The sequence below is a fragment of the Anopheles gambiae genome, chromosome 2 (assembly GCF_943734735.2).
Source record: "Anopheles gambiae chromosome 2, idAnoGambNW_F1_1, whole genome shotgun sequence".
NCBI classification, from domain to species: domain Eukaryota; kingdom Metazoa; phylum Arthropoda; class Insecta; order Diptera; family Culicidae; genus Anopheles; species Anopheles gambiae.
In genome coordinates this window covers 95,279,582-95,292,866 of record NC_064601.1, presented here as the reverse complement: position 1 = coordinate 95,292,866, position 13,285 = coordinate 95,279,582, and the positions used below count along the sequence as shown (strand labels likewise).

General features: G+C 45.9%; 1 protein-coding gene across 25 annotated transcripts in view; it reads right to left on the bottom strand.

Moving 5' to 3' along the window:
- Positions 1-13,285, bottom strand: part of LOC11175562 (AF4/FMR2 family member lilli) — a 208,326-nt gene that overhangs the window by 172,282 nt on the left and 22,759 nt on the right. The gene's annotated exons all lie outside the window — the stretch shown is intronic.

Sequence of the window (13,285 nt, the reverse complement as noted above, 5' to 3'; positions counted from 1 at the left end):
GAGAACGAGCTTAGGCGCGGTCGAGATAGTCGCTCGAAACAGTGGGCAACTCGATCCATAGAGCCGGCAACCAACCCCGCGCCTTCAAGTGGGCAGATATATTGTGCCCCCGAGGATGTCCCACACACTGTGGGAGGACTGTGTTGGGGGGACGAAACTTGGGGACGAAAGTGGAGTTTTGGGGTTGGCTGAAAAAACTGATTGACATATTGATGACGACCGGGTGACCTGTCGTCCCCCGGAGAGGTGTTTCGCAAGCACGTTGGACGCCTGTGCGGCACGGTGAAAGTTTAGCAATAAATTGCATACACTACAGGCGCTTAGCGGTGGGACGGTTTGTATGGTTTTAAGCCTCGAGTTGTTCCCGGTTTTATTTTTTACGTTGAATGAATGCTTGTGGGCGATGAAAACACAAACATACTCTTTCCCACTAGCTTTAGCAGTAACTATCGATTTATGCAGCTTTGGTGTGTATATCTCGAAGTAATTAAATTTGTAATGTGATGAGTTAGTGATTTCCGCTTGGAAGGTACATGAAATCATGTGCGAGTTTGTCATTAGAAATGGTTGGCAAGAGGTAACATTTCAATGGATAAAGCACCAATAAGTATTTGAAGAGCAATTCAAACACAAGAAAGGTTGAACGAGTGAAACAGAAGCGTTTGAGTGTTTGCTGGATGCTAAAACACACACTCAGCCTGTCGATTTCATCTCTCAAAGTCAACGCATTCCCTTCCAACAACACATGTAGTTTGTTTCCCACAGAATTGTTAATTGAAAACACTGGCTTTACTTTGGGTCGGTCAAAGCATAGGTCTCATCATGTCATAAATATTCAATGCAGACATTCCTCGTAAGCTCCCCAGGGGAAGGGAGGGAACGAGAGAAACCGAGCCAATATGTTACTCCACTGCGTCGAGATATACGGATCTTATGGATAGCGCGTTCGCTTCATTCGTTGCGCTCGTTTCCAACAGATATTGAAAATCGAAATGATACTGAAGAAAATCCGACCCCACAACGGGATTGAAGACAAGAACGTCTCGGAAACGGAACGTTCGGCAGCGCATAAAGCGTTCGGGTCAGGGCTTTTCCCACGGTGCACGGACCGAAGCTCCGAGGAATGGCTTTCCCGTGCTGCCCGAGAGAAATCGACTTGGTTATTGGAATGATCGTAGATTAAATAAAATAAACGAATATCAATATTTGAATCGTAAGTAGCTTCGTCTGTGTTTGTTCGTTGGCTTTTTTTTTGCTTTTCTCTTGCCTTCTTGCCACTAGGAGTTCAGGTCTCTGGATGCTCGGCTGCTGTTCTGATGAGGATGCTTCAGTGGTCCATTCGAAGTGGACGATTGTATGACCCGATGGTAAAAGCATTTATTCAAATGGAGTCTGGATGGTGTTCTTAGGCGGACGAATGATTTCAATTTTTGCTTCGCTAACGATGCAAAGCGATGCAAAGTAAAAAAAAAATCCCATAGTTCCATAAAAGGATTAGTATGAATCCAACTACATACCTTCCAACCTACACTGCAAACGCATAAAGGCAGGCAAATTATCGCCTTTCCCTTTGCAAGAATATCCATTTAGATGACATCTGATATCATAGCACCTCAGTGTGTGCAGATCTAATGTAACATACGGCACGCAGGATAACATCACTGTCGTCACGATTGCCATCAACTGTCACTAGCAGCACCGGTAGAATGGGAAAGCTTCGCGAGGAATTCAATTTACTGTCACGAAAGCCTCCCCACGCGCAAGAATGTTTCTCCCGCCGTGCTCGTTCCTCGGTAGGAAAAACTTCCCCAAAAGACAAGAACTCGGATACGATCTCCCACAGACACACACGCACGCTGTTCGTGCGGCGAGTATGTGAGTATATCAGCGGTAAGTTGAGCGCACCAACCACCACCATCACCAAGCAGAAGGAAGACCTTTGCATAGGAAGACGCCATCCATTTTGATTATGGTAGTGTATGAGTTTTCCCGGAAGGATTTTCCACACTTAATCCGGATGGCCACGTTCCGCTCGGGGAGGGCGGAATGCGAGCGGCCAGTGCCCCACTGACACTGGTGTACCGCTTACTATGCATTCCGTATAACAGTATCACAATTTCCAGCACACACACACACACACAATGGAGATGGTGGTGGTTCTTTTATGCTTTTATGCTGGTGACATTCTTTCCCCGTAGCTGGAGCACCAAACGGAGGAGCATTACAAGTTATGATGATCCTGTAATGCAATGGGAAATAACTCGATGGAATGGTGTAGGTTAGCGGTGGTATGCTTCACGCTTTGCGGGACTCAATTTTAGCGAGCGTTTTGGGTTTGCTTTGTTACCGAAATGGGAATGCATCAACGACCAAATGTGAGTGATTTGTTCTTTTGATGTAGTTTTTATGCATAACAAAATGGGTTTGCAATGAAATGTTTCTTAGAAACAACGTTTTCTGGCCCGTTTAAAATGATTTCCCAAAACGGGTTTCAAGCTTTTCTTTGGGGACAAACGTAAGGGTAAGCTGTTTACTTTTCCGCTTAGTCTCAACCAGTGGTGCGTAACAAATACCGCGAACACTCCTTTAGAGACCATGGCTTTTCCTTTCTGGCTGTCACTACCCCTACGTTCCCTTCCGGGCGTAGGTCAAATTATTTACCAACAGATTTTCGTAATTATAAATTCAATTATTCGCTGACTTTTACCGACTTTGGTCGCCGCAGCTGTCCAACTCGTTACACTCCCAACGGTGTGTGTGTGTGGGTATATCCGCTGGAGAATTCCAGCATCACCGCACGGGTCCAGCGGCACCTCGGCAGGAAGGATTTAATGTCGGACAAATTTAGAGAGTGCCAGAGAAAATTTAATTACAAGCCCACTTTCCATCCGTTCCGTTCGGGCTGGTCCACCGGTTCCCTTCTGGTATGACGCACCATGCCCGTTTTGGAGCGGTAGAAACCATTTAAACGGCGTTGACCTTTCTGACCCCTTTTGCCGACTCCCACAACGTTCCCAACCTTCCACCATCAGGATGTAGACATACATCGCTTGCTTCACTGACGCGGGAAGCCGGTTATGTGGTTAGCCGGCACAAACGGACTCCATCCCGTCTTTCCCAGCGCGAGGTCGGAATGGGAGGGAAAGCATTTGCAATGAATCTACATTTTCTCTCCCGCATGAGGTAGTAGAATTCCATTACCACACTTTCGTGACCCTCCGTCTCTCTCTCTATCTCTCGTTCTCTTTTCGACGAATCCAAGCAACTCACCAGCGGCGGAACAGGTGGGAAATTTTACACTTACCAAACACCTGTCGACCAAGATTGCAATGACCGGTGGGTGAGGAGCCATTCTACCACGGTAATGCGATAAACGTTAGGATTGAGTTAAAGTGAATTTGATAATCGGTCACCACCTTAAGGTGTGACCACCACAGTGACTGTGGAGAATAAAAAAAAACACTCTCAAGCAATACTAATGGATCTCGTTGAATGTCGCAAACGATGAGCTGGATTTTACTATGCAATTATGCTCAAATGTGTAGTTTCTATTGCCCCTACACCTTCATCGATTGCAGCAATGCGGCAGTTCGCTGCATTGCCGTGAAGCGTCACATTAATCATCGCTAAAGCGGATGCTCATCCGCTTATTATCACGAGAGCTAATCCCTAAAGCTGTAGCTATCAAACGCGGCAGACGCTTTCCACCTGTCCCACGGCAAACGGGTGCTGACTTGCCGCCGTTTAGCTAATATAATCCTCGCTAATCATCAATGACGGGAGACGAGCGTACAGGACCGTCAACGTCAACGGTGGTGGTACGAATTTCCGCCATAATCCAGGTGCAGCAGGAGGAGTGTCGCTTTGAATGGAGCACGATGTTGCGGTTTTGTGCACCCATCATCTGGCAAAAGCAGCGGAAGAGCGCTGCGGTGTACCGCAACAGGTTCATCTGCCACAGGGTAGAGCTGCCAATATATTGTTGCACACGGACCACACACCATTACAGCCCTGGCCGACTTTAAGCACCGAGAAACAACACAGTTTGCGCGCAAATCTCGAGCCGCCAAAGTGCTGCCAAAATGCTGCACCGTGAATGTAGCAACATACTGGCCCAAGCTGGCAAGCTGCCAAATGTAATGTGCTTTGCGCGTAGCCTACCATTCAGGCGCTCGAAGAAATCGCTGGCTATGTGTGCGTTGAGTTCTTTTGTTTCCTTTTTACCACACACACACACACACATACACACTCAATGCTCATTCAGTAGTACACTCTGTATTCGTTTGGCTTGCCTCTGTATTCGACCTTCGGAGTTGGTTGCAGCGCGCAAAATCTAGGCTAGCGCGTTGGACCACGTTCGAAACAATGCCGGATTTATGGCTTCCAATTACATTTATTATTACGAGTGTTTCCATGCGCCGCCGTATACACGAGAAGCCAGGGCGGGGCGGTTTTCGATCGTACCGCGAGGATGGCAGACTTTGTTTGCGTACGAATGTTTGCCTATCCGAGGACGTGGCGGGTGAATGTGCCAAAATAGTGTGTGAGAAACGAATGAACGCACTGTGCTGGGGTGTTTTGTGAGCACCCTGAGGGAAAGTAAGAATTGCAATGGTGGTGTGGAAAGCAGCATGTTTTTGGAGAAGGTTTTGTGTGCTTTTAATGGACCAAAAGCTGGCACAGGAGGTTAATTATTTGTCTTTTATTTCAAATAAAAAATGTATATTAATACAAAAGTGAAATTGGTAAGATATTACATTATTATGTAAATTTGGAAATATTGTTATAAAAATTAAACAACATTAACTTAATAGCAAAATACGTGACGTATACGATGTTCCCACTGTTTGCCTGTTGACAGTGCTAGGCGTGTTGCCTACCTTGCAGGCGCGTTGGAAAATCGAACGCCGTTTCGTTCACCGTTACGCAACCTGAAGCGAGAATCGTTACTGGCGCGTGTTGCGTTACCGTTGCAATGAATTGAATCGAATAAAATACGCGCAGCCGAAGGGGTTGTACGAACCCCGAGGGTGCGAAAATCGAAGAACAACAAAACCCTCCAGCCCCGTGCAACTTTCGGGCTGGAAATGGAGTCAAGATAAACAACTCCCGAAACGTGATAGCGCAAGGCATTCGTGACCTGGGAACGAACGCACACTTACAACGATAGACACCGAAAATGGAAACTCCGGCTCGTATTACACCCGTGTGTGTCGGGTGGATTGAGCCCATTGAGCCCTGCGTTTGATTGGCTTGTTTCGATTTTTCGGCCCAGTCCGCTGCAATTTATTCTGCGTCGTCACGCGGCCAATTCGTTTTAGAAGCAGCAAAAAAAAATCCTTACCGGTTGTCTTTTTACAGTGTCTTTTCCTTCTCATTGCCGCTGGTACGATTAGTACAATTGGGAATTCCAGCTGACAAGAAATTGACAGCCGGAGGCGAACATTTTTGCACCCCACCGTAACGGCGGGCCGTAGCGTACTCGTTTGTGTGTCTGTCAACCAAAACAACGTCATAGCCCCAGGCTCAACTTCTTCCATCGAGAGACGAAGATCCTACGAGACTGCGGGCATCTGTTTCAGCATATTGATGGCGGTGTTTGTCTGTTTGTACGCAGTAGACACGGGTATGCCGGTTGACATCGGAGATGCTTACGGTTAAGGGACGTCGATGGATGATAAGAATAGAAACGATATGCCCTTTGGCATCGTGGGGGGGGGGGGGGGACTTTGATCAAGGGAAGATACTTCAGTGCAATGTTGTTTTTATTTGCACGGTAATGGTGTCTCATTTTTTTTATCTGTTAAGTAAATTCAAGAATGGATATGTCCCTAGAAGCCCAGTAAGAGCCGAAAGACTAGCGAAGGACATTAAATGATTCTTTCAATACATCGACTTTCATTTCGAATTATGTTAAATTTTGAGGCTTTAGCACATAAAGAGTCAAAATAAAATATGGTATTTCTTTAGACAGATTCTTCTTTAGACTAAACGACTAAACGATTCTTTCTTTAGACAGAGTTGGTGGCTTCAACACTGCTTCAATATTGCAATAATGTATTTTGCCGTTAAAAATTGCTATATTAAAATGCCTAAATACTTCATGAATGTATGAAATTACAGTCAATATTCGCATGTTTTGTTTTCATTGCTGTAGGTGCCATAGAGATAGTTTCTGTACCGATTTTGTAGTCACTTTGGGTTGAGCTAAGGTTACTTAAAATTCTAAGCAACTTCTTCTGCACTCAACATAGCCAAACAAAGTCCGTAGAGATCAAATTTTATCATTCCCACACAGCACAACCTGCAACAAAGTCCACCCCAAAAAAGTGACATTGCAAACGCTCCCAAACACGCACGGCAGCGCTGGCTGGCGTTTATCTTTCCTGGGGAATTATCTCCTTCGGGAGAGGCTTTTGATTTTTTGCTTCCGCAATATGTCAGCACCGAGCATATGCACGGCACAGGGAAAGGATTGTCTGTTCCTTCGCTTTCCACACACACACACACACACATATACCCTTGCGATCCTTTTTTCCCTCTGCCGGTGTCATGTTTATCTCCATCAACAAAACTCCGTATCCGTGCGGAGTGCCAACGATTAACTGGGGTGAACAAAAAAAAACTAGCCTCCCTGCGTACGTACCCACACTGCTGGAATGCTGCTGAAAAGTGACGCCTCGGTCTACCACCAGCTCAACCCAACCCGGCTGAGACTCGACTTCCCGGTTGAGTAAATGAGCAAACGAGATGTTGGTGGTGCAAACCAACGAACGAACAGAGCAACAAAGAAAAAACAGCCAACTCCACAGGGAACAACCCAACCGGGTGCGGGATCTGTTTGCTTAGAATCTCAGGGCATCAGGGTTTTGACGGTAGAATGAGCATGAAAGGAAATGAAGAGTGAACAAACAAACCAAAAAAAAAAAAAACCCCACTGACTCCTCACATGCCGAAGGAAAAAGGGTTACACCGTGGTGAGCCTTTTTGTTGCGCCAATGCCAGCCAATGTACGTCCTGCTTACAGCAGCAGTACAAGGAGTACAGTATAGGGAGGAAAAAAGAAAAGACGGAAGCTCCCCCACCGATGCTCAATCATGGCAAACAAAGAAAACTGGGCCGAGTTCCGAGTTAAAGACCGTCCCGTGATTTGCCTGATGTATGTGTGTTTGTGCGTGGACCTTCGAAGCACAGGACGAAGTTCACGATCCATTAGAAGGTTAAGTAGTTATTTTGTGCAATGTACGATGCCGACAAGGAGCGCCATTAAACTATGTTGTGCCGAACCGAGAGCGCTTTGCCCCGTTGGCACTCTTTCACCATTAGCGACGCAACCACGGCAGCCACCACGGTCGGTTGGTAATGGGATAAAAATGTTCCCGTACCATCCATCATCGTATCGCAACCGTACGACCAGCAAAAAGAAAGAAAGAAAGAAAGGGGCAAAACCTCAGAACCGTTAAAGCCTGAGCCTGGTGCTGTGCTTCAGCGCGTCCGTATAGCGTCACGGGAGTCAAACTCCCGAATGTCGCGGATATGGCCGGGATATGGTTTCGAACGATTTTTCCGGCTATTTTCTTTCACTACCACGACAAAAGGGCCTCAACCCTTCCATGATGTGACAAGCGACGGTGACAACGATATACACACACAAAAAAAGTCAAAGTGTCTCGTATGCTTTTCTGGGGTTGTTTTATATTCCAAGTTCATTTGTGAAGAGGAAAAGGAGAGTGAGAGCACGTGTATGTGTAAGTGCCGAACAAGAGTGATGCTTGGCATCATCTTCCTCTTTCTGTTTTTTTTTGCTGACGGTTAATCATATTTCAATCTGCTGGTTAGCACATCGGCACTCGAGTAGGAAGCTTTGATTGGGTTGGGAAACACAAAATGCCGAGACGAGTGGGATCCGCAATCCGATGCGGAACTCCCCCGAAAACTCAGTCTCAGGGAATCTTGATCAAGGAGAGAGAGAGAAAGAGAGAGAAAAAACGTCACCCCCCTAAAGTTTATCAGGAAGGAAGGAAGGAAAGAAGGATGAAAAAAGGGTAAAATGAAGTCACAGAGGAAAGAAGGATGCCCTGACGAACGGAATGGAAACACAAAAAAAAACAGTAAGTCCCGGGGTTTGAATGGTTTAGCTTTGTGCAAAGTTTCTGCACAGTTCACTCCTACTTGGTGGGCGCTTTGGAGGGATAAATCTAACCAGGCTGGGAGTAGGCAAAGCCCAACCATTCCATCCACTGGCACCGTCCTTGCGAAATCGGCACCGAAGCCTTCGGGACGACGTTATTTACGTTGAAAGAAATTCAATCTGTTTTGATATCGCTCAATTTTATGACTTAGGACCGAGCGCGTCGTACACGGATGCAACCTCGAGTGTTCGAGCGGAGATTGAAGTATGAGGCAGACGCAGCTTCATTGTGCTGCTTGCTGCTTCATAAATTCAATCACCAGAAACGAAGTAATAAGCAAGTGCTTCGAAGCATGTAGGATGGGTGTGGTAATCGAGGGGTTTGTTTCATTGAGAGCCGACTTAAACAATCCGATTCAATCCGATGGTTTCCATGTGTGCATGGATGTTTATGTTCGAGAGCATTTTCAATGTCCTTATAGTTTTCTACGAAGGGTGACCTCTGTTTCACACACTGGTAGCTGATAATCGGAACTATGCTGGCAGCCGATGATTGGATTGGATCCGTCCGCTAATGGCATTCCGGCGTTTCGGTAACGTCCTGGAAGGAGCTTTAGGGAGCTTATATACCGACAGTGACGTATGCTGCTTGACGCTACAATGACGTGCGATAGTTGACGTTGTAAGTAGGCGGAAGGATAAAAAGCACAAGTTTCAATCTTAACACAATATCTTTCGTCTCTTTTGGCTAGAACTGTGTGTGTGTGTGTTCGCGCTACATATCCTTATCCAATACACCGACACTCATTGAGTACGCCACTTATCTCACATCGGAAGTGGATGCCCTAGCAGTAATTCGTACATAATTTGACAAAATGAACCTTTCGTCCTGCGGGGCGAGAAAAAAAAACCATCCCAAACACAAGACCGGTGCTTGATAATGGAAAAGTGTTAATTAATTCAACGGATTATCCAGGGACGCTTTCTGGGGCGAGCTTTTGGGAGCTTCATACTACGTCGGCTCGGTACGTGGGTGATTCGTTGCAGGAGAAGCAGTTAAGATAAGAACTTTTGACTTCAGCCCGTCAGCTTGGTCGTCGGACGACGGAAGTCTGACAACTTGCTGATAAGTGAGATAAAAAGTTTTGCTTCCTGTGGGGTCCTGTGATGTGTTCTAATGGCCTTGGACAAGATAGAAAGAAGTGTTGTTTGGCTAGAGTTTTAGAAGTTTGCAGTTAGTTATGTAGTATAGAGGAGGCTCCCAAGTGGCTTGAGCATAAACAAGTTTTTGAGCCAAAAATGAAGCCTGATACAAGATATCAGAAACTGGACTCATGATATCATAAAGAGTGAAGATAACAGCGACTGCTCTTACGTCTGCTGCACGGTCAGGTGATGCAGTGCCCGAAAACGCTCAAGTTAAAGTAAAGAGGCCAAGACCTTGTGGACTGAGTCTGTATATTCGATCTGATAGTCTGATACTCATGTAACTCATCATTCAAAGGTTTAATTACTTCTCCACACATAATTTATTTACTTTGCTGGAGAAATTAGTCAATTAGTCAACCAATTAGTGGGAATAACAAGCAGAGCCTTGATGGTGTTCTCCAGAATATATAAAAAAGTATCTGTTGTACTTAAGTAAGTCGATAAGTCTTAACTATTCCTTTGATTTCCTTGGACCAGCTTTGATCAAGGTTAATAAAGCCACGAAACACATAAGTTCAACCTTTTCTAATTTGATGGTTAATCCTAATTAGAGTAGAGAAAATGACTTCTAACGGAGCCGTTAGGATTTAATTTAACAAGAGGTACTAACAACGCTGTTGCCTCATTGTGAAATGATACATGTATAGAACAAAATTAGGAGATCGTGGCTCAAGATATAACATAACCTTTGAAACTTGTACCTTGGGAAAACGACACTGGTGTAGTCATGTTTTGCCTTGGAAAGGACAGTGCACTAGTGCTGAAATAATGCTGATCGATCCTTAATAATTTGCTTCACACAAGACATCTCTTCTCCATTCCAATGCAGACGAAGACAGATGCCATCACTCCATCAATAGAGCGTGCAAAGTAGCGAAATTACTATTCATTGAACAAATCAACCTTATTCAAAGTTTCTCCTAGGTAAAACCAACCAATTCATCACTCAATAAGAGAGTGGTTCTCGTTCGGGACGAGAATCATCCTCCCTTCATCTGTAACGAACTTGTTGATTAATCTTGCATGTAGCATTTCAATCTCAAGAACGCTGTCATCAATCAGACACACAGCAGCACACAGCAGCACGGTGCAGCCCGAACTCCTTAACAACCTATTCAAAGTGCAGTAATTTACTTGCTTGCTATGCTGCTACTCGCCGTCACACTTGGCGCAACGCAACGCCATGCCCGAACGATTCACTCGCTGGCCACCGTTTTGTGATGAAAAATATGGGAATCCATTTGCCCCTGCTCATCCACAAAGATACATTCAGCTCAATGCAGAAACGGTACCGTGTACACCAGTTACACGGTGTACCACGGGCAGCAAGATATTGCCAGCCAAAAGCAGGGAGATGTTCTAATATTTCCTTACCGTTCCCCGCTAGGCAAACCCCACGCGACAGCACGAAGTGCAACGAACCAACTTTCAAGTGCACCATTCAAGCGTAGAGGACAGCGGCACATCCTTTGAATGTGCAAGCTGAAAAGAAAACCATTTCCCGAACCGCGCACCATACTGAGAGAGAGATCGTGTCTTTGTCGGCGTGTACAGCCACGCGAGTTCAACAGGATCGCGGTGCGGTGCTCGAGTCAGTGCGTCGAATCCGGGGTCGCGTCCGCCTGCCGGAAAGCAACGCAAAGGAGCGCCTGAAAAGCTGTCCGTAGCAAGCAGGATTAATAATTCAACAGCTTGATTTGAAATGTTTCCGAGAATTGATACAGACAGGGCTGGGAGGAGTAAAAATAGGAGACCGGGGGTTGTGGTTTACACTGGCGGGAAGCATTCACTGGCACTGGCAATCTCTGCCGACCGCGCCGCGGACAGCAGTTTGGGTTGTGTTTGAGTTTGTGAAAAAGTCGAAAATTGCTGCCCTTTAAAGTGTCAGCGAGTTGACATCGAACGAGTTGAGTACTTAACGGGACCATGGTGAACATGACGGGGGACAATCGGTTTTTGTATGGGAAAATACAAAGTTGTCTGTAGGCGACAGGCTTTCCAGGCCCGTGGCAACTTGCACTGATCGATTTCGCGGGCTGTATATTTGAATATTAATTTATGCAAAATTGTTGCTTAAAGGCACCAAAGGAAGAGCATTCACTTGACTTGACAGTGCAGCCACTTCCGGTGAAGAAGCCGTGATAAATAGTCCATCATTTGTACCCTGGAGTATTCAGCGGGGAAGAGTAATATGCCACTATTTGTTATTGTCGTTGTCACACATTAGCGTTGCCTTTTGCTTTGTGAGTTCCTTCTTCGCCCGGCCGCTCTTCATAATTCATGACCATATTCGTGACACATCTACGCTGGGAAATACGCTTCCGGGTGGGAAGAAAAGGACATTCCCCGAAAAGAGCTTGAACAGATAACACACACACAAAAAAGCAATCAAAAACAAAGCCGGATAAGTGCAAGTTACATCCTTCCTTTGCAAATAAAAGTAAAAACACACGAAACATGTTGAATCAAAGTTAATGTATTCCAATGTGACGTAGCACGCAGGGTTCAATGGTCGGGATTTTGTATTTTTTTCCCCCAGGCGTCACACCATTCCGCGCGTGCGAAAGGATGACGTGGTTGAACTGATTTATGCAAACGCGCGTGCGAGACACGAACTCAATCAACAAGGGGCCAAACTGTCTGTTATCAAGCCGGGTGTCAAGGATGTTTTGTGTTTTGTGCTTTTACCTTTATTTTGTTTTGTTGCTCTCTCTCCTGCATGACTAGTGCGTAGACTCGCTCGAAGATCAAAACCCAACGCGCGCGTGCGTGTGTGTGTGTGTGCAAACCAGAATCAGTCGCTGTGCCACGCCAAATGCTGGTTCTGCAACGTCGGCCTCGGCTTGTACCAGATTTCAATCAAAAGCTTTCGGGCTGTTGTTTGCTCATATATTATTCATATCGAAGTTGGTACGCGCAAATCGTGTACTAAGGACCATCGGACCGCCGGTAAGGATGATGTTGTGGATCGATTATAATACTACTGCTCTTTGTCGTGCCAGAACTTTGTTGCCCTACGTTTTTTTTTTGTCTGAAGCCGTCGTACAAATCCTGTTGTAATGATAATGTGATAAGTTTTGGTAAAGAAAGAAAGTTTCAATTGTTTCACGGTCTCGCGGTGGGCAGGGCATACAAGCGATTGTGTATCGATCGATACAGATTATCAGCCACTTGCCGTGTATTGGTTTCGCACAATCCTCCATTGGGAATTTGAGTTGCAGCGAGATACACGTACTTTTCCTGGAAAACCTTCAGGCCTGACCCCAAAATTGCTAGTGCCAATGGGTTAGCTCATCGATAGTGATTAACCGCGTACGCAAAGCACAGAGGGGCAGCAGGCAGCATTAACAAAGTTCATTAAAAGTTCATCGTGTGTTTGCAAACGGGCCAATTTTCCCTCCAATGAATATCGTCTTAATGAAGGCAAATATTAATTATGAACCATCTACCCCTCTTGCTTCGCCAAAGGGAGAAAGTTAATCGTTGCTGGTACAGTGACGTGCCAACCAAACAAATCCGCCAAGGATATTCAATACATCGCGTACACACAAGGAGGGAGGGAGAGAGAGAGAGTGGGCGGGAGAGAGAGGCTACTCCAGTGCCAGATCGAGTGAGTTTTGTTTCGCGGTTAAGAAAGTTTTGCGCTGCCCCCGAGTGCGCTCCATAGTGTGTTAATTTAATCTGACGCAGCTACACCGTGGAGAACGTGTGGAACTAATAGGTGGCTGAGGCTGGGGCGGTGGTCATATGCTTGACCTTCATGCTTTGACCACGAAGCACCACTAACCACACACGAGCAGCCAGAGGCAAAGGTGTGTGATGATGGGCAAACTGTGATGGAGAAACTCCACTGCCAACGATAGCACAAAAGCACTGGATAGGGGCCTGGCCAGTCCTTTCTCCTTTCCAATTGCTTTTGGAGAGCTTCTATCGGTCACATTCGAT